The following is a 21,507-nucleotide window of genomic DNA, read 5'->3' on the forward strand; positions in this document are numbered from 1 at the left end:
AAAAGAATAGAAAGACTAAAGGGCTAGCAAATATTGGGGAAAGGAAAAGGAATTCATGTTAAATGCATCTAGGATTGATCTCTCCTCAACCTACTCTCCATTTCTTTGGTTTGAGTCTACTCCCATTTCTTTGATTGGAGTAGGACTTTATGACTAGTATATTGGTAGAAATAACATTCCTAACTCATAGGTAGGGAAACAAAAGACAAACACATTGCCAAAGGTAAATAGACAAATGATCACAACCTAGCACTAAAAAGGAAAGGTTATAAAAAGCAAACCTCTCACACCTTTCTCCCAGTTTTTCCTCTCTTTGCTCCATAAAACAGATATAAAACCAAATATTTGTAGTGTAAACCAGCTGGGATGGAATTGGGGCCAGAAAAACACATTTTCTTCTATAGGTTTATTTGTACTAATGCACTGTAGTCAGTGCGACAAAGCAGCATCTAAGAATGGGTAGAAATATCTTTGTTTTCTGTAATGGGATTTTACTTGAATAAAAGGGAAAAAAAATGTCCTGATAGTGAAAGTCCTAAACACAGGAATGACTTAAAAGGAGGTTATTGAATTTAATTCCCAAAGGCCCTTTAAAATTAAGTTATTCATCTTTCCAAAAAGGTTTAGGTAGAGTTGAGCCTAGAGGAAAGAAGATGGATTAGACCTCTCCAAACCTATGCAGCCCTATAACTAAAAAGGACCCTGTTCTGCTGTACTCTGCAGATGGAATAAGCTAAATGTGCCTCTTTTTTTTATTCCATTTCCAATTATCTTTATTTTTTTATTATTAAACTTTTATTTAATGAATATAAATTTCCAAAGTACAGCTTATGGGTTACAATGGCTTCCCCCTCCCAAAATTTCCCTCCCACCCACAACCCTCCCCTTTCCCACTCCCTCTCCCCTTCCAATCGTGCCTCTTATAATTACTAACCCGATCCATTCATGGAAGCTGACTTTTGCTGTTTAATGCTCAGAAAGAACTACTTGGTAGTTCCTTTAATATATAATGAATGCAATCATAAATCCTTTGGATTGGAATACTAGGGACAAAATAGGAAGTGGGAGGAAACGTCCCAATTAACAGGGAAAACGCACATTATATGTATGTACTAAAGAGTTCAAAGCCACCTATTCAGGAGAAAGATAAACTAAGATAAAGGATTAAAAAAAAAAAAAAAACCTTCAAAATTCTTCTGACAGAAGTGAAAGTCCCCCTTCCTCCACCCTGTGATGGAAAAGATAAAGAAATCTAGGTGAGACAAACAGTTTCTAAAAGGATACATTTGGAGTCAGTCATATTTAGCATTGTAAACACAGTGCTTTCTGGGGACCTGTATGGTATTGTACTAGACTGTATGTCAACAAGGAGTTAGTTACCCATACTACTTGCATATAGTTTAGTGTTCCAAGAGAATCTAGGGATTCTTCACCTATCGCTGGACCACAAGAGGTTTATATCAGCTCCTGTCCTGAAGCCAGGAAGAAACTCATTAATTCATAACAAGCTCCCATTTACTACTTCAGAGCCAATTCTGGCTACTCAAAACCGGTGTCTCAACTCCCAGCCAGTTTTCTCAATCCCACTTACTCTACCCAAAGACCATATATTCCGAGTCAGCCTTAGAGTTGTTTGATTAGCCTCTTATCAAAATACTTCTTTATTTTATCTTATTTAATGCACACTAACATGGGTACTGATTTAAGCGCTTTGTAAATAAGAACACATTTCTTTTTTTTCTTTTTTTTTTTTTTTGACAGGCAGAGTGGACAGTGAGAGAGAGAGAGAGACAGAGAGAAAGGTCTTCCTTTGCCGTTGGTTCAGCCTCCAATGGCCACCGCGGCCGGCGCACCGCGCTGATCTGAAGCCAGGAGCCAGGTGCTTCTCCTGGTCTCCCATGCGGGTGCAGGGCCCAAGCACTTGGGCCATCCTCCACTGCACTCCTGGGCCATAGCAGAGAGCTGGCCTGGAAGAGGGGCAACTGGGACAGAATCCGGAGTCCCGACCGGGACTAGAACCCGGTGTGCTGGCGCCGCTAGACAGAGGATTAGCCTGTTGAGCCATGACGCCGGCAGAACACATTTCATCACCAAAGCAACTTTATGAGAGAGGTTCTTTTAGCCTTATTTTATAGATGCAAAAAATGGAGATTCAACAAAGGGTAACAAACTAACCCAAAAATTAGAGGGGTTTAGACCTCTTAATGAAGCTTATACCATCCTGAATTTGCTCCTCTTTATTGCTGTATTGAGCATTAAATCCCTTTTCATTGGGGCTGCAGCAGTACCAAGTGCTTCCTTTGTTCCGTTCTTAGAGGCCTGGGAAATATGACCCACTTCTCTTCCCACCACCTAGACACTGGCACCTCTCTTCAACCTTTTTTTATTTTGGTGCACCAATGAGGAAACACATCCCTTTCACCAGAGAGAACCTACATCATTTCCTATGAGCAGGCCCCCTGGCAGGGGTGAAAACGTCTCTCTCCTCACTCCAAAACACTTCCGCTTCCACCTACGCCAGGTTTTATGTGCTCAAGACTTGAGTCCCTCTGCTCTGAAAAACAGAATGTTGGAAGTCACTGTTCTGTGGGCTTAAAAAAAAAAAAGAAAGAAATCAAAGAGTAATGTAAATCTAAAGAAATCCACCCTTTTTCTTAATAAAAATCACATCCAGGTATATATAAGCAGATATAATGGAAGAAAACACTATGTACAGGAGAACAGAAGCTGCAGTTAGGAGGGGTGCCTGGACTTCAGAGTTTTGAGCACTAATCTCTTTGTGAAAACTTTCCCTAAATCACCATGCTTAGAAGATCTGGGTGTGATTTCAATAACAGAACACACCAGATTCCTTAAAAGGCCTACTTGCAACATTTCCATGGCAACCTGGAGCAAACATGATTACTGCTTAGTGTTCAGATAAAGGAGAAGCAACTACAATGCAAACAGAGAGAGAGAGAGAATGAGAAAGAAAAAATGAGAGAACAAAAGAGACAGAATGAAAACAAGAGAACTAGAGAAACTAAGATAGGAAGGAGAAAGGGACAGGAGTCCAAAGGCAGATCTTGATTTTCATAATTTAGCTTTTATGACTGTTTCTGGGGCACTCAATATTTTAGAACACTGATGAGATAAATCAATCCCATTAGTGAGGCTTTTAGTATTTTATTTGTAGGGTCTCTTCCTTTTTAATGAGCAAAGAAAAAACTGCTTTGATGCTCCAGAGCACAGAAGAGCCAAAGCAAAAGATTTTAGAGGTCAAAGCTATTTGTAGTAATGTATTATAGTCAGTGCAACAAAGCACCATGTGTTTATATTGTCCTTTGTGATAGCTGTGATTAAAGGTTAGTTAATGAAAGACAGGACACAGCATCATTAGCTGGCAAGATCACCAATCACAAAGAGTATCAACCAGAACTCTATTTTCAACAAAGGTTTTTTTTTTTTTTCCTCTATTTTCTCAAGAGTCCCATTTTTTGAAGGGTTAAGCTCCTAAGCAAATAGTGTGTACTAATTAACCATTCTTTAGATTTTTATCTATCAAAACATATGTATAGCTACTCATCAGAAGTTGTGGTCAGGTTGTGGTGCAGTAAGTTGCCACCTGGAATGCTGACATCCCTTATGAGCACTAGTCTGAGTCCTGGGTGTTCCACTTCTGATCCAGCTTCTTGCTAATGCACCTGGGAAAGCGATGGAAGATGGCCTATGGCCTTGGGCCCCTGACACCTATATAGTAGACCTGGATGGAGTTCTGCCTCTCTGTAACTCTGTGTTTCAAATAAACAAACATTTTTGTTTTTCAAAAAAAGAGCTTGTGCTCAGCATAAGATAATGAGTGTTATCATGAACTGATAGAATCCCAAGGTAACAAATAGAAACTGGAAATATTAATTAGTACATGAGAACTACTTAAGTTCTCCACTCCTGCCCCTTCACTGACTCCAGTGAAAAAACTTTAGGTGATGAAGAAAATACAACTTCTCTCTATTCTATTCTATTGAAAAATAATCCCAAATAGAAAGCAGAGATTTAAAAAAAAAACTAGTAGAAGGAATACTGCTACCTGGGTCCTGCTTCAGGGAGAGGGGGAGATGGAAAGAAGGAGGGGAAGAAGGAGAGAGAGAAGAAGAGGGTGAGAACAGAAATAACATGGGCTCTCGCTCTCGAGAAGGCAGACCTGGTTGGGAGGAGGGAGTGGCTGCAAATTCTACAATAATGTAACAGCTTGTGCCTTTAGGCAAGTTATTAAGTTTCAAGTTGTTTATCTGAAAATGAGAGATGATACTATCTACTTTAAAGCACCATTGTGAGGATCTGACTAGAGGTAGCACTGTATTCACCCCCATCAACCTTACTACTCTAAAGCACAGGTTTTTTTTTTGCTTAGCCAAAATATCCTGTTTTCTCAAAGACTATCCACTGGCTGGTAAAACCAATGGGTGGATACCATTCAGGAGTCTATCATATTACTTCTATAGCATCTTGCCTTCTTTCACCCAAGTCTTATATAACATACAATGCTTAATTACTTGTTTTCCTTCTTAATCTTATGGGCAAAAATATACTACATTACCTTTATAACATTGCCTTTAAGAATTTGTGCCACAGAGCTGTTCATTAAATAGCAGTGCTATGACCAAAGAATCAAGCACTAATTCCTATGATAAATCTCACGGGAAGCATGAGGTTTCAGAGTCAGACACCCTGGGTCAGAATTCCAAATCTTCCCCTGGTTTGCTATGTAATCGTGGATGACATATTTCACCTTTTTGTGTCCAAGTTTCCTTTTCTATAAATTTAAAATATAACACCTTCTTCAAAATGCTTCTGTGAGGATTAAATGAAGTGATATATATAAAGTGTTTAGCATTTAATGTCTGGCACATAGATGTCCAATAAGAGGTTGTCAGTTTTATTACATCTTCTTCCTCTGCTGAAGAATATAACAGCAAACCACCAATGCACTGCTCTGACAGAGAACATCACAGAAAGAAAGCTTGAGGGCTCAATGCAGTGTATTCAAGTCAATAAGTGGCATCTACTTGCTTTATTAGACATTACTGATATTATAGATAACTTTTGTCCAGATAAATAATTAAATTCCTCGTATAACACCAAAAGCAGATTCTAGGAACATTATATAATAATCTCTAAATTGGGTGTCTTATAAAATGTCTCCATCTCATGTAGCATGAAGTTTAAGTTCATTGATTCAGACCAGATGGAAATGCAACACATTTCCAAAATTAGTCACCTTAACTGTTTCCAGTTCTTTATAAAACAGAAACAGGCCATAGATATTCTGCTAACGCCTGGGTATTGAACACATCCACCTACCTAGGTTGAACTACCCTGAGTCTTCATATAGACTCTTAACATTATCTTTGGTTTTATATCAATTTTGAATCACACAATTATAATTAATCACAAAGTTTTCGCTTGGAAATTGGTAGAAGAGGGCATTAGGCACAGAAAAGCCAAGTGGTATAATAATGTGATGCCAAGAATACTTAATGGAAGACAAAGATGGACTTGTTATGTAATCTCACCCCAGAGAATCAGCTCTATGGGCCTAATTTGCTCATATGCAAAGTAAGTAAATTGAAATAGGTGATTGCTTTCAGCTCTAAAAGTCTACTGTCTTAAGTTTGCATATTAATACAAATGAACAAGAATTCATTCACACAAAAATACAACTGCTGTAGGTCTAAAACTTAGTAGAAACTACTAGATATTATGATCTAATATTCTTCTATATCTGTAGCCATATATCCCTAGGGTGTATGGGAAATGAAGATAGTAGCAGTAGCAGCAGCAGCAGCAGCAATAATAAGAGTGGTGGCAGGGTGATAGTGGTAATAGTATCGGCTAAAGCTTATTTCAGCTTTCTATTAGCCATATCCTGTTATAAACACTTAAGAAACACTAACTCATTTTATCCTCATAACACCAGAATTTGTAAATCAGAAACATAAAGCACAGATAAATTAAGTAACTTGCCTTAACCACTGGAGAACTAGATTTAAGTTTGGAGCTTTAGTTATTAATCAATAAAAAGAAAGGAGATGGGCTCTGGACTGGAACTCTCACTTTCTAGCAAAAAAAAAAAAAAGGATCAGATTTACTTGCCTTCCTTAAACACCTGGAATGACAGGAAAAAAAAAAAAACCAAACATTCCTCTCAGATATTAGACAACAGGTAGCACAAGACTGTGACCCCAAGGAAAAAGAACCCAACAAGGTAAGCCCAATTATTGCTCTAGTTTACTGCATGGAGGAAGTTTCTAAGTCACAGTACAAGGAGAGAGAACTCAGAAAGAGCCCAGTGATGTCATGGAGCTGAAGAGGCAGAGACAAGATAGACCAATCTGTTTTTAAATTGTGGAGGAGAGTACAGGAGACAATGAAGCTGCAGAGAGAGTAGGTGCTCCAGACATCTACAAAGGGGATCCCTCTGAGTCTTTGGCTGATTACCCAATCTGAATATTCATGACACAGAACTACTCAGAGCTGAGGTTAAAAAAAAAGACTATCAGAAAGGGAATAAGGGGAATGACTTGCAGGATAATGGTATAAGGCACTGGAGAGACTCAACTCAGCTAAACCATCACAATTGATGAAAATAATAGAAAAGTATAAATCTCTAAAAAAGTTTCTGGAAATTGTGCTAAGGGCATAGATCAAGTGAAGAAGCATTTCTTCAAAAAAGACTACTAGATTTTGGTAAGAGTAATAGTCTGTGGCATTTAAGACGTGATTCATTCTCTGCTGCCCACTCCCACCCCATTTTCCCAGCTCAATGTGACAGAAACTCTACTCTGGGTAATTGTATCAAGGAACACAAAGCTACCTCTCCCTCCAGTTTGCAGCCTAGGATTATGGTGTCATGTGGAGTAGGGCAGAATGCCAACATTTCTCACCCAGCCCTAATCCTGTGTTTTAGAAGCTCTAATCCAGTTAGGCATGGCTCTGAGGTCTGGGACCCCCTCCCTCTATCCAGCTACCACTTGAGTTTTTTATTATTAATATTATTTTAAAACAAGATTTATTAGAGTCTGAGACCTCCAGCCAGAGTGGCCTAGAGGGGGGCTCCAAGAGACACAAAACCTGAAGGGGCTGGTGGCAATAGGGTTTTTAATCACAATTTTGGGGAAGAAAAAAAACTTAACAGCTTGACATTCAGTTACAAGGATAAGACAAACCCATCAAAAGACCTGATTTGCAATCTTTAGACTTTGTCTGGCTTGCTCAAGATAAAACCAAAGAGCCATCCAAGGGTGGGATACCTAATTTGTTTTACAGCAAACTAGGAGCTCAGAAGGGTGGAATCACCACTCCCTTGCCATTCTCATGATATAATTGGAAATTCCTAAGAAATGGAAAGGCACTTTTGACCTTGCTAAAGGTAACTTTTGGGGAAAGCAAGCATTTGGCACCCTAAGTTTCCACTGGGACTAACCTGATTGCCTATTAACCAACCCATCTGACTCCTCACATTCCCTCCCCCAGAAGAATGGACTCTTAGGGGATATTGGACAATGACCGCTCTGGCTTCTTCAAGCTGAGTAGGAAGCTGCAGTCAAGTCAGGGTTCCAGCAGGAGGTGGCCTCTAGAGGGGTACGGCAGAGCCAGCTTGCAGAAACTGCTTCCATCTGAGGTTTCATGTGCATGACCATCTAGAATTTCACTGTTTCAAGTCTAGAGAAAACAAATCTTAAAAGATAATTAAATACACAGGGCTTTAAAACAAAGGGCTGAGTCATTATTAGAGGACCTAATAAAGATGCTATCTAAACCATGAGGAAGTTTTCCCATTGAGAGGCAAATAGAAACTGATAGAAGGGGCCTGATAATAATCAGGTGGGCATTAAGGCATGGACAGGTATGAGGCCCAGACTTATCTACCTCTTCAAATGGGGTAATGGAAGAGACATCATAGGGGAGGTGTGAACTTCCTTAGGGAAGGCACCCAGTTCACTTCCACTTTCTAGCTGGCCTGCAAGGAGAGCTGGCCTGAAGAGAAAGCAGGTAGCATCTCTAAAGGAAATTTACAGTTCTGCCTGCAATGTTGCTGACCGTACTTGGCCGTCTCCGCAACAGCAGTGGTTACTTTGGAAGCTGGGCCAAGTGAAAGGCTTTTTCAGCTTAGAGCCAATAGGGTCTGCAGCTCTGACCCAGGAGTCCTTCAACCACCAAGGCAGTTCCATTTCCAGTGACCCAGCTCTTGGCTGGCAGAGCTGCTAGGGCTCTTCAAAAGCTGACTTCTGTGTCCATCTGAAGCCCTGGCTTTCCACATGGAAAACCAATGCCATTTGAGGTGAACTGGCCTGCTGGGTCTCCTTGATGGCAGATCACTGTGTAAAGCAGCCATTAATTGACCTGCCACCTATCTTTACAATGCTCCTGCTGCCTAGCTTCCTCCTCTTCCTCCTGGTCTCTGTTAAAGTAGACCAAAGTCCCATCCCTAATCTTTGGTGACCTAAGCTAGAAAGCTACCACTTACATGGCAGAAACTCTACCCTGGGAATGGATGGCCAAGAATGCCGGGCTTCCAACACCATCACCTGAGCTCACTCATAAGGCAAAGTTCCATACTAGGAGAGGAAAGTCAGAAAGTCCAGAAGCTGCCATCTTACCAATAAATCAAGGGTATAACTGCAAGGGTATAACCATCTCCAGCTCTGGAGGAGTCATGCAGCTCTTTCACCCACAAAGGCAGGAAGATCACAAGCACAGAGGACCCGGGGGATAGCATTGTGGTGCAACAAATTAAGCTGCTGCTTGCGACACCGACATCCCATAAGTGCAGATTCAAGTCCCAGCTGCTCTGCTTCTTATCCAGCTCCTTGCTAATGTACCTGGAAGGTAAGAGAAGACAGACCAAGTGCCTGGGCCCCTGCCACCCATGCAGAAGACATGGATGGAGTTCCTGGCTCCTGGTTTTGGTCTGACCCAGACATGACTGTCATGGTCATTTGGGGAGTGAACCAGAGGATGGAGGATCTGTCTTTCTTTTTCTGTCACTTTGCCTTTCAAATAAATAAATAAATATTTTTTAAAAAAAGAATGGAAGACTCCATAATTCTCCCCTAGGAAACTGATTTTATTTAGAACAGAGCATGAGAAAGTTTAAGACTAGAGTGTTGGGGCCAGCACTGTGGCACAGCAGGTTAACGCCCCGGCCTGAAGTGCCGGCATCCCATATGGGCACCGGTTCAAGACCCGGCTGCTCCACTTCCAATTCAGCTCTCTGCTATGGCCTGGGAAAATAGTAGAAGATGGTCCAAGTCCTTCAGCTCCTGCACCCATGTGGGAGACCTGGAAGAGGCTCCTGGCTCCTGGCTCCTGGCTCTGGATCAGCACAGCTCTAGTCATTATGGTCATCTGGGGAGTGAACCAGCAGATGGAAGACCTCTCTCTATCTCTCTCTGCCTCTCCTTCTCTCTGTGTGACTCTGACTTTCAAATAAATAAATAAATAAATCTTTAAAAACAAAGGCTAGAGTGCTATGGAAAACAATGGAGATTTTGGTGATGAATACTTAAGAAGGGGCTAGTTGCTCCATGACAGCAATAAGCTAACCCATACATCAGCAAAATACATAACAGAAGAGAACCAAAGGAAAATATATCTAAGAGGAGACCTTCTAGGGTCAGAAAAATCTCAAATACAGGTCTCAGAATACCTGTGGATAGGGCTGGCTTTGTGATGCAGTGGGTTAAGTCACAGACATCCCATATCAGAATGCCAATTCAAGTCCCAGTTGCTCTGCTTCCAATCCAGCTTCCTGCAAATGCACTTGGGAAGGCAGCAGATGATGGCCCTGGATACTCATGCGGGAGATCCAGATGGAGTTCCCGGCTCCTGGTTTTGGCCTGGTCCAGCCTTGGCTGTTGTGGCCATTTAGGGAGTGAACTGGAGGATGGAAGCTCTCTTTGATGCTCTGCCTTATGAATGATTGCATGAATCTTTTAAAAAGATACCTGTGCAAAGAGGACTAAATTTAATTGGGTCAGATGGAGTGATTTATGCCCCCAAATACTGCTAAAAAACAATATAAGAAGTAGTTGGCAGCCAGCACCGTAGCTCACTTGGATAATCCTCCGCCTGCAGTGCTGGCACACTGGGTTCTAGTCCCGGTTGGGGCGCCAGGTACTAGTCCCGGCTGTTCCTCTTCCAGTCCAGCTCTCTGCTGTGGCCCAGGAAGGCAGTGGAGGATGGCCCAAGTGCTTGGGTCCCTGCACCTGCATGGGAGACCAGGAGAAAGCACCTGGCTCCTGGCTTCAGATTGGCGCAGCGCCGGCCGTAGTTGCCATTGGGGAGTGAACCAACGGAAGGAAGACTTTTCTCTCTGTCTCTCTCTCTCACTGTCTATAACTCTCTCTCTGTCTCTCACTGTCTAACTCTGCCTGGCAAAAAATGAAAGAAAGAAAGAAAGAAAGAAAGAAAGAGAGAGAGAGAGAGAGAGAGAGAGAGAGAGAGAGAGAGAGAGAGAGAGAAAGAAAGAAAGAAAGAAAGAAAGAAAGAAAGAAAGAAAGAAAGAAAGAAGTTGGCAACCCATGGTGGCTGACAGCTGACCATGCATGATACCAATAGAAAAATACAACTTAATAGATCAGAGAAAAGAGAGAGTCAAAACCACTACCATTTAAATGTGACTGTGTATGTGCCAAACCTTATGCCTTCTGAGGAAACATCAGAGGTTTTACACTGTGGGAAAAACAGACTTCACTGAGAGTACATCTAAGTCACCAAACAAACAACAAACAACAATAACAATAAATTGGACTGGGGAGGGGCTGGTTTTGTTAATCAGTGTCTAGCTTGTTATAATATATTATCTAAAATATCCAATTTTCAACAAAAATTATAATACAGGCAAAGATTCAGTAAAGTGTGACACACACGCGGCTTTTAAGAAGTAGGCAAGATAAACTATCTGTGAGAAAGCTGTTATTAGATTTAGCAAACAAAGTCTTCAGAGCAGATATTATAAATGTATCCCAAAAATTAAAGGAAACTGCAGCTGGCATTGTGGTACAACAGATTAAGCTGCTCCCTACAACACTGGCACCCCATATGAGCACCAGTTCAAGTCCCAGATACTCCACTTCTAATCCAGTTCCCTGCTAATGCTCCTGAGAAGGTGGGTCCCTACCACCTATATGACAGACCCAGATGGAGTTCTAGGATCCTGGCTATGTCCTGGCCCAGCCCAAGCTGTTGCAGGCATTTGGAGTGTGAAGCAGTGGGTAGTAGATCTCTCTCTCTTTCTCTCTCTCTCTCTCTAACTCTGCCTTTCAAATAAATAAATAAATCTATTTTTAAAAGATTTAAAAGAAACCATGATTAATGCCTCATCAATACAGAATCTCAATAAAGAGAATATATATATATATATGTGTGTGTGTGTGTGTGTGTGTGTGTATAATATATATCCCAGAGTGGAGAAACACAATAACAAATAACTAAAATGAAAAAAAAATCATTAGACTCAACAGTAGATTTGACAGACAGAAGAAAGTATTAACCAACTTGAAGAAAGATTAGCAGATTATGTGATACAAAGAATGAGGGTTGAGCAATAAGAAAAATTAACAAAGTCTCTGAACAATGCATGATTTCTTTAAACATGCCAATATACACATAATGGAGAAACAGAAGGATAGAGAAATGGGAATAAACAAACATTAAAAGAAATAATGGGCTGACAACTTTCCAAATTTGGTGTAAAACTTACACATAAAAAAAAGCTCAGGGGTCAGCAATGTAGCACAGCGGGTTAAGCTGCCATCCATGATGCTGGCATCCCATATGGGTGCCAGTTCAAGTCCTGGCTGCTCCACTTGCAATCCAGGTCCCCGCTAATGCCCCTGGGAAAGCAGCAGAGGATGGTCCAAATGCTTGGGGCATTGCACCCACATGGGAGACTCAGATGAAGCTCCTGGCTCCTGGCTTCAGCCTGGCCCAGCCCTGGCCATTACAGCCATTTAGGTAGTGAGCCAGCAGAACTCCAAGACAAAGGTAATGAGATCTATACCCAGACACATCATAGCAAAAATGTTGAAAGACAGAGTTAAAAATCTTGAAATCAGCCAAGAGATAATACTCATCACATACAAGGGAACACAAAGAGTTTAACAGCTGATTTCCCATCAGAGACACTGGAAGTCAAAATAGAGTAAGCTGATGTCTTCAAAGTTATGAAATGGAAACAAACACCATCAGCCAACTAAGAATCTTTTCTCTATAAAACTTATGTTTCAAATATGAATGTGAAATAAAGACATTCTGAGATAAAGACAGAGAATGTGTTGGTAGCACACCTGCATTATTAAGAAATGTTAAAGAAAATTCTTCATGCTGAAAGTGATCCTTGATGATAATTTGATCCCTTGTATACAAGAAAATAACAGATCACTTGTAAAGGTAATTATACAATTATAAAATATTGTGAAACATATTTTTTCTCCTTTCTGCTTTGGAATAACTTAATTGTATGAAAAATATGTATATAATTTAATTTCTGGGCATACAATATATAGAAATACATTTATTTGGCAAAACAGCACCAGGGAGGTGGGTGAGAACAAGCTATATTGAGGTAAGGAAGTGACACCAGATGGTAACTTAAATATACAGGAAAAAATTTGAAGAGAACCAGGAATGGCAAAAGGAAGGTTAATATAATGAACTCTATAAATATATACTTGTTCTTCATTCTCTCAGCTTCTCTAAAATATATAAAATATCTAAGGTAATAAGCATAATACTTTATTGCTGGGTCTGTAATATATATAGATGCGATATGATCGCTTCTCGGCCTTTTGGCTAAGATCCAATGTAGTATCTGTTCTTATCAGTTTAATATAGATGCAATATGTATAACAATAATAGATAAAAAAGAAAAGTGGAAATAGAGCTATCTAGGAGTAAACTGCCTATATTTCATGGTATTACACTATTAAAATCATGAACTTGATTATGACAAATTAAGATGTATATAGTAAGGCTGGCGCCGTGGCTTAACAGGCTAATCCTCCGCCTTGCGGCGCCAGCACACCGGGTTCTAGTCCCGGTCAGGTCACTGGATTCTATCCCGGTTGCCCCTCTTCCAGGCCAGCTCTCTGCTATGGCCCGGGAAGGCAGTGGAGGATGGCCCAAGTCCTTGGGCCCTGCACCTGCATGGGAGACCAGGAGAAGCACCTGGCTCCTGGCTTCGGATCAGCATGATGCACCGGCCACAGCGGCCATTGGAGGGTGAACCAACGGCAAAAAGGAAGACCTTTCTCTCTGTCTCTCTCTCTCACTATCCACTCTGCCTGTCAAAAAAAAAAAAAAAGATGTATATAGTAAGCCCTACATCAACCACTAGGAAAATACCTAAAATATATAGTGAAAAATATATATAAGGAACTAAAATGTTATACTATAAAACATTCACTTAATTCAAAATGAATCAGGACAAATAGATAAATAAAAAAGGCAAAAGAGATAGAAAATCACAAAGTTGAAGATGTAAAACCAACTATACTAATAATAATATTAAATATGCCAAAATTAAATAATCCAGTCAGAAGTCTCATATTTTCAGGCTATAATAACAATAAGATTCAACTATATACTGTCTATATGATATAGACTTCAGATGTAATACAAATTGGTTGAAAGCAAAAGAATGGGAAAAGTTATGTAAACAACAACCATATGCAGGTTGGAGTGGCAATACTAATAACAAACAAAATAGAATTTAAAGCAAAAAATTATTAGAGATAAACAGGGGCATTGTACAATGATAAAAGGATCAATCCATCTGTAAGATATAGCATGTATGAAAAACAGACCACAAAATACATGAAACAAAATCCAACAGAACTGAAGAGGAAAATAGACAACTCAACAGTAGCTGGAGATATCATTATATTACTTTTTTTTTTGACAGGCAGAGTGGACAGTGAGAGAGAGAGACAGAGAGAAAGGTCTTCCTTTTTCCGTTGGTTCACCCCCCCAGTGGCCACTGCGGCCGGTGTGCTGCGGCCGGCGTGCTGTGGCCGGCGCACCGTGCTGATCTGAAGCGAGGAGCCAGGTGCTTCTCCTGGTCTCCCATGCGGGTGCAGGGCCCAAGCACTTGGGCCATCCTCCACTGCACTCCTGGGCCACAGCAGAGAGCTGGACTGGAAGAGGAGCAACCAGGACAGAATCTGGCACCCCGACCGGGACTAGAACCCGGTGTGCCGGCGACACAGGCGGAGGATTAGCCTATTGAGCCACTGCGCCGGCCTCATTATATTACTTTTAATGATGAATAAAACAAGTAGGCAGAAGACTAACAAGGATACAGAAGACTTGAACAAAACTATAAACTGAGGTTAAGCCTCAGTCTGTGGCATCTGCATGCCATATGGGTGCCGGTTCGAGTCCCTGCTGCTCCACTTCCCATCCAGCTCCCTGCTTAATATGCCTGGGAAAGCAATGGAAGACGGCCCAAGTGCATGCGCCCCTGCACCCATGCACCCACGCACCCACATGGGAGATCCCGAAGAAGCTCCTGGCTCCTGGCTTCGGATTGGCCCAGCTCTGGCCATTGTGGCCATTTGAGGAGTAAACCAATGGATGGAGGATCTCTCTCTCTCTCTCTCTCTCTCGATCTTAGCCAAAAGGCCAAGAAGCGATCTCGCGATCTCTCTCTCTCTCTCTTTGTATCTCTGCCTTTCAAATGAATAAGTAAATCTTTAAAAAAAATGTGTAAACCAAATAGACCCAACTGACATTGATATTACATGCCATCAAGCAACAAGCACACATGAAACATTTTCTAGATTAGATATGCTAAGCAGTAAGACAAGCCTCAACAAATTTATAAGTGAACAAATTACACTAAGTTTATTTTTTCATTGCATGGAAAGGAATTAACAATCAGTAACAGAAATAAATTGTGGAATTAAAAAATTATGGGGCCGATGCTGTGGCTTAGTGGGTTAAGCCACTGCTTGTAGTGCTGACATTCCATATGGGTGCTGATTCAAGTCCTGGTTGCTCCACTTCCAATCCAGCTCCCTGCTAATGTGCCTGAGAAAGCAGCAGAGGATGGTCCAAGTGCTTGGGCTCCTGCAGCCATCTAGGAGACCTGGAAGAGACTTCAGACCAACTCCAGCTATTGTGGCAATTTGGGAAGTGAACCAGTAAATGGAAGACCTCTCTCTGTGTCTCTCCCTTTCTCTCTCTAACTCTGACTTTCTAAGAAAATAAATATTTTAAACACTGTGGAAATTAAACATATTCTGAAGTGATCAATGGGTCAATGAAGAAAACACAATAGAAATTAAAGGATATTTTGAGATGAATAAAAATGAAGGCATGACATATCAAGATTTATAGGATTCAGCTAAAATAGTGTTTAGAGGGAAATTTATACCGTTAGATGTATCCATTAAAACAGAACATTTCAGGGGCCGGCACTGTGGTGCACCGGGTTGAAGCCCTGGCCTGAAGCACCAACATCCCATGTGGGCGCTGGTTCGAGTCCTGGCTGCTCCTCTTCTGATCCAGCTCTCTGCTATGGCCTGGGAAAGCAGTAGAAAATGGCCCAAGTGCTTGGGCCCCTGCACCTGCATGGGAGACCCAGAAGAATCTCCTGGCTCCTGGCTTTGGATCAGCGCAGCTCCGGCTAAAGCCGCTATCTGGGGAGTGAACCAGCAGATGGAAAACCTCTCTCTCTGTGTCTCTACCTTTCTCTGTAACTCTGTCTTTCAAATAAAGAAAACAAATCTTAAAAAAAAAGAACGTTTCATATCAGCAACTTTCTATCTTAATATACTAGAAAAAGTGTAAATTAAACCCAAAGTAAGCAGAAGAAAGGAAACAGTAAAGATTCTAACACAGGTTAATGAAATAAAAAACAGAAAAAGAAAAGAAAAAAATCCAAAAAATTCAAATTTACGTTTATGAAAAGATCTACAAAATTGAGAAATATTTAACCAAACTGGGCAAGCACAACAGATAGAGAATCAAATTACTGAAATCAAGAAAGTAATAGGAATATCACTACTGGCTATAGAAATAAAAAATGGAATGCTGAGATTTAAAATATTATATCTAAAAAAGAGTACTGAATGAAATTAACAAGATTAGATACTGCAGAAAGACATCAGTAAACTTGAAGTTAAGCAGTAGAAATCATCTAAAATGAAACCCAAGGAGAATAAATTTAAAAATAAAAGAATAAACCAAGCACTGGCCTCCAAGAAGGAGAGAGAGAGAGAGAGAGCCTAAATGTACCAATTTATTGAAAATGATAAGCCTGATAATTCAAGAAAGTCAACAAACCTCAAGTAACATAAAGACAAACAAAACCATATTAAACCACACCATAATTTAATTCCTTTAAACTAATGATAAGGAGAAAATGCTAAAAGCGCCCACATTAAAGGCATATTATTTACAGGAACAAAGGTAAGAATGATTACAGCCCTATGATCAGAAACCACACTATGCAGAAGACATTGGTGCGATCTCTTTGATGTGCAGAAAGACAAATCTGTCTGGAATACTTCACCTAGTGAAACTGCCTTTCAAAATTGACTGCTAAATAAAGAATTTTTCAGGTAAACAAAAGCTCATAGCTCCAGCCCTGGCCATTATAGACATTTTGTAAGTGAACCCTTGGAAGGGAGCACACACACTCTCTCTCTCAAATAAATTAAAGCCTGCCTTTGATGCTGTATCCCATCTGAGCTCCCGTTCCAGTCCCAGCTGCTCTGCTTCCAATCTAGCTCTCTGCCAATGGGCCTGGGAAAGCAGTGGAGGATGGCTCAAGTGCTTGGGCCTCTGCCATCCATGTGGGAGGTAGGTACAAATGGAGTTCCAGGCTCCTGGCTTCAGCCCAGGCAGTTGCAGTCATTTAGGGAGTGAACCAGTGGATAGAAGATCTCTCTCTCTCTCTCTCTCTCTGATACTTGCCTTTTAAATAAATAGATAATAAATCTTTAAAAAATAATAAAATATTCCATGATTGGTAAACTATCCTTAAAAGATGAGCAAACAACTCTTTAAAGCAAAACTAATAACAATATAGTGAAGGCTTTTAGCATATGTAGAAGTTAAATTTATGACACTAGCACAAAGGAATGGAGAGACAAAATGAAAGTATATCACAGTATGGTTTTTATACTACATGTGAAGTAATATATAATATTTTAAGGTAGATTGTGTTAAGTGCTACCTGACATAACCACATACAAAAAGGAAGAGTAGATAATAATAATAATAGTGGAGATCATTTAAAATCATAAAATAGTTTCATTCCTCCAAAAGGAGGGAAGAAAAGAGAAACAAAGACCTGGATTGCAGATGAACAAACAAAATAAAAATAGCAAAACTGGACTTAAATTTAAACATAACAAGAATTATAATAAGTGAAATTTGTCTAACATGGAGATTAAAAGCCAAAGATTGTTTGATTGGATAAAGAAGAAAAACAAGTCAACTATATACTGTCTATAAGAAGTCCACTTTAAACATAAATACACAGTTTACAACTAAAATGAGTTCCAAGTCTCATCAAGATGGAGTAAACTCACTGTTTACTCCTATATCCTATATCTCCTGTTGATACAACTACAAATTCTGGACAAAATATGAAAGTCAATTATTGGAAGACACTGAAAAGTAACCAAAGCAAGTAGATTGTGAAGGAGAGTTAAATTTAGGGAAAGTGAGGGTTCCATTTTTTTCCTCTTGCAGGTTTTCTGTGAGACGGACATCAATTGTAGAGCTGTGTGGGAGAGGAGTGGCATGACTGATGAAAATTTAGGTAAGCAAGAGCCTCCTGTGAGCCAGAGTGTGTGGAGTAACCCTGTTTTGTTTTTGTCTTTTTTTTCCATTTTCTCTAGTTGCTTTGCCCAAGGAGTTAGCACTAGTCATGGAATTATATGACAATGATGGCAACATGAGTAATTAAAAGTCCAAGGGACACGCTGTGTTTCTGGCTAGAGAAACTAGGAAAGAGGGCACTGTGGCCTCTAGAGTGGGCTCACAAAGAAAATTCTGGAGAGCAAAGTGCTAGAGACTGCGATTCCTTATTCTGTGTATGAATCTACACGAGTCCTACACTCATAGCTAAGATGTGCATACACAAAACCGATCCAAAGGATCGTTACAAAAGCCTGAGTAAAAGAAGTAAGATTCAAACTACTATCCAATAATTAGACAAAAACTAAATGCAATATGCACAGAACAGAAATAAAGCAGGCCAGCGCCGCGGCTCAATAGGCTAATCCTCCGCCTAGCGGCGCCAGCACACCTGGTTCTAGTCCCGGTCGGGGCGCCAGATTCTGTCCCGGTTGCTCCTCTTCCAGGCCAGCTCTCTGCTGTGGCCAGGGAGTGCAGTGGAGGATGGCCCAAGTGCTTGGGCCCTGCACTTGCATAGGAGACCAGGAGAAGCACCTGGCTCCTCGCTTCGGATCAGCGCGGTGCACCGGCTGCAGTGTGCCGGCCACGGTGGCCATTGGAGGGTGAACCAACGGCAAAGGAAGACCTTTCTCTCTGTCTCTCTCTCTCTCTCACTGTCCACTCTGCCTGTCAAAAAAGAAAGAAAGAAAGAAAGAAAGAAAGAAAGAAAGAAAGCAAGCAGAAAACTAACAATTTGGAAAACTGAACTGAAAATAGAACCCCAACTCAGATGGCAAGACAGAACTTGTGGTCTGAATCTAACTTGGTCGATTGACTTATAAAAATTTAGAGAATTACAGTGTGACCCACAGTTTACATAGCATTAACAATCACAATTCCCAGGATACAATCAAAATTACTCAACATGTGAAAAACCAGGAAAATGTTGAGAACCAGAAAAGCTTTGAGGGAAAAGACAGTCAGCAGATACCATACCATATATGACCCAGATGTTGGAATTATAAAACACCTGAAAGCAGCATATTATTGTTGGAATTATCAAATACCTGAAAACAGACTATGTTGACTTATCAATGATTTCTTGCCACATAGTAGTCATAGCTTTGTGTAATCTCTCTTTTTGAGTGCAGGCAGGACCTGACTTGTTTCTTAACAATAGAATATAGCAAAGATGATAGAATGTTACTCCCCTTGTGTTGCAAAGATAATGGGGTGTCACTCCAGTGATTGTTCTATTAAGACTTTGTTCAAAACACCCTGCTGAATATGATACATTCATATTTTGTTTGTCGATTGTCAAAAATAATAAAATATTTAAAGCTAAAGAAGACTCTGTTTTAGCAGATTGGAGAGTGAACGAGAGATTATTTGCCGACTTGGAAGGAGCAAGTTGCTATGACATGAACTGCTTTTGGAGATGGACATGTGGCAGGGAAATGCAGGCAGCTTCTAGCAGCTGAGGATCTCAGTCCTTCAGTTGCAAGGAGCTGAATCCTTCCAAAAACCTTGTAAACTTGGAAGAGAATCCCAACTCCACATGAAACATGCAACCCAGGGAACACCTTGATTAAAGCCTTATGGGACCCTGAATAGGTAGGCCACCACTAGACTCCTGATTCATGGAATTGGGAGGTAAAAAACATGTTTTGTTTTAAACTGTTCAGTATATGCAATTTGTTATGCAGCGACAGAAAACTAACAGATATTAGAATTATGCTTCAGGTCATAAAGGTAAACATACTTAAAATGAATGCAAAGACTGTAGTTTCAGTAGAAAAATTGAAACTATATAAAAGAAATGAATTCAAACTTGAAACTTGAAAAATGTACAGTCTGAAAGTATAGAAAATTGCTCAATGGGCTGAGCAGTAAAATGGAAATGATATAACAAAGTCACTGAACTTAAAATAGATGCATAGACATTATCCAGTAAGAATAACAGAAAGGAACACAAATTTAAAAATACTCAAAGACCTGTGGACCTGTATCCAATATTCTAAATTTCAAAAATGACATGGCAAGGAGAGGGAAGAAAAAGAAATGATTGTAGAAAAAAATACACAAAGGATTTTCAAAGTGTTCACAGAAAATGTGCATTATGAACAAAACCATGCATGGATTTTTCAAACTTTTTGTACCAAAATAAACCAATATTTTAATTCCATTTTTCCATGATCTTTTTGAAGTGCCCTCATATTTGAAGGTATAATGATTGAAAAGTTTTTAAATTTGATGAGAGACATGTTTACATGTTCAAGAAACTCAGCTAACCTCAAAAATGATAAACTCAAAGAAAACTATAGCCAGGCACATCATAAGCAAAAATCTGAAAACCAAAGTTTTGCTTTTTTTTTTTTCATCTTTTAGTGGCTTTTAAAAATCACATATTACATACAAGGTAACAATCAGAGAACCATTTTTCATAAGAAGCCATGGAGGGACTGGTGCTGTGGCAAAAGGGTAAAGCCACCACCTGCAGTGCTGGTATCCCATACGGGCGCCGGTTCGAGTCCCGGCTGTTCTGCTTCCAATCTAGCTCTCTGCTATGGCCTGGGAAAGCAGTAGAAGATGGCCCAAGTCCTTGGGACCCTGCACCTGCATGGGAGAATCAGAGGAGGCTCCTGGCTCCTGGCTTCAGATCGGCGCAGCTCCGGCTATTGCTGCCATTTGGGGAATAAACCAGCGGATGGGAGTCAAAAGGCAGTAGTAAAGCATAAAATCTGTCATCCAAGAGTTTTATATACAGTGAAATTGCCTTCAGAAATTAAGATGAAATAAAGACATTTTCATGTGAAGGAAAATTAACAGAATTTAGCACCAGCTGATATTCTCTAAACAAATTCTTCTAGGTGAAGAAAAATGACATCAGAAGGAAACAAATTGTTAGGAGTGACAGAAGAGCAACAGAAAGAGTAAAAATCTAGAAAATATGGAAAAAGTATGTTCAAGTTTTTTAAAATGGGTGACTGTTAGAAGAAAAACTTATGATACTGTATGTAGAATTTTCCATGCATGTCAATTTAACACTTGCAAGAATTAGAAAGGTAAATGGAGCAGAATAAAAGGATCCATATGGTTGCAAGGCTTCTACATTTTACTGAAGTGGTACAATATTAACTCAAAACAGATTATACAATATTAGGTATATGGATTGTAATCCAAAGAGCAGCTGACAAGAAACAAACATAACATATGGCAAAAACACAAATATATAAGTTGAAATGGGCCATTACAAGCTGATATTACAAAAAGAAACCAAAAATTAAGAAACAGGACCAAAGGCTAAAGGAAATAATAAGAAAATAAATAATAAAATGTTAGAACAAAATTCAACCATATCAATAATTACAATGAATGTAAAATGTTAAACATTCCTAATACAATACATAAATGATCAAAATGATAAAAACTACATGTTGCTTATAAGAAACTCACATTAAATAAGAAAATCAAGATGAACTCAAAATAAAGAAAGCTATATACCATGCAAACTCTAATCCAAATAAAGCCAAAGTGAACATATTAATATAAGATACAGTAAACTTCAGAACAAGGAATAGTATCAGGGATAAATATAGATAATTACATATAAAA

The 21,507-nt window shown here is 39.9% G+C and overlaps 1 protein-coding gene and 2 pseudogenes across 3 annotated transcripts in view; 1 reads left to right on the forward strand and 2 right to left on the reverse strand.

The window, feature by feature from the left end:
- Positions 1–21,507, reverse strand: part of EDA (ectodysplasin A) — a 359,228-nt gene that overhangs the window by 229,164 nt on the left and 108,557 nt on the right. The gene's annotated exons all lie outside the window — the stretch shown is intronic.
- Positions 1–21,507, reverse strand: part of LOC133753636 (ubiquitin thioesterase OTUB1-like) — a 127,668-nt pseudogene that overhangs the window by 17,710 nt on the left and 88,451 nt on the right.
- Positions 12,815–12,986, forward strand: LOC133753942 (U2 spliceosomal RNA; annotated as a pseudogene).

The sequence above is a fragment of the Lepus europaeus genome, chromosome X, assembly GCF_033115175.1.
Source record: "Lepus europaeus isolate LE1 chromosome X, mLepTim1.pri, whole genome shotgun sequence".
NCBI lineage: Eukaryota > Metazoa > Chordata > Mammalia > Lagomorpha > Leporidae > Lepus > Lepus europaeus.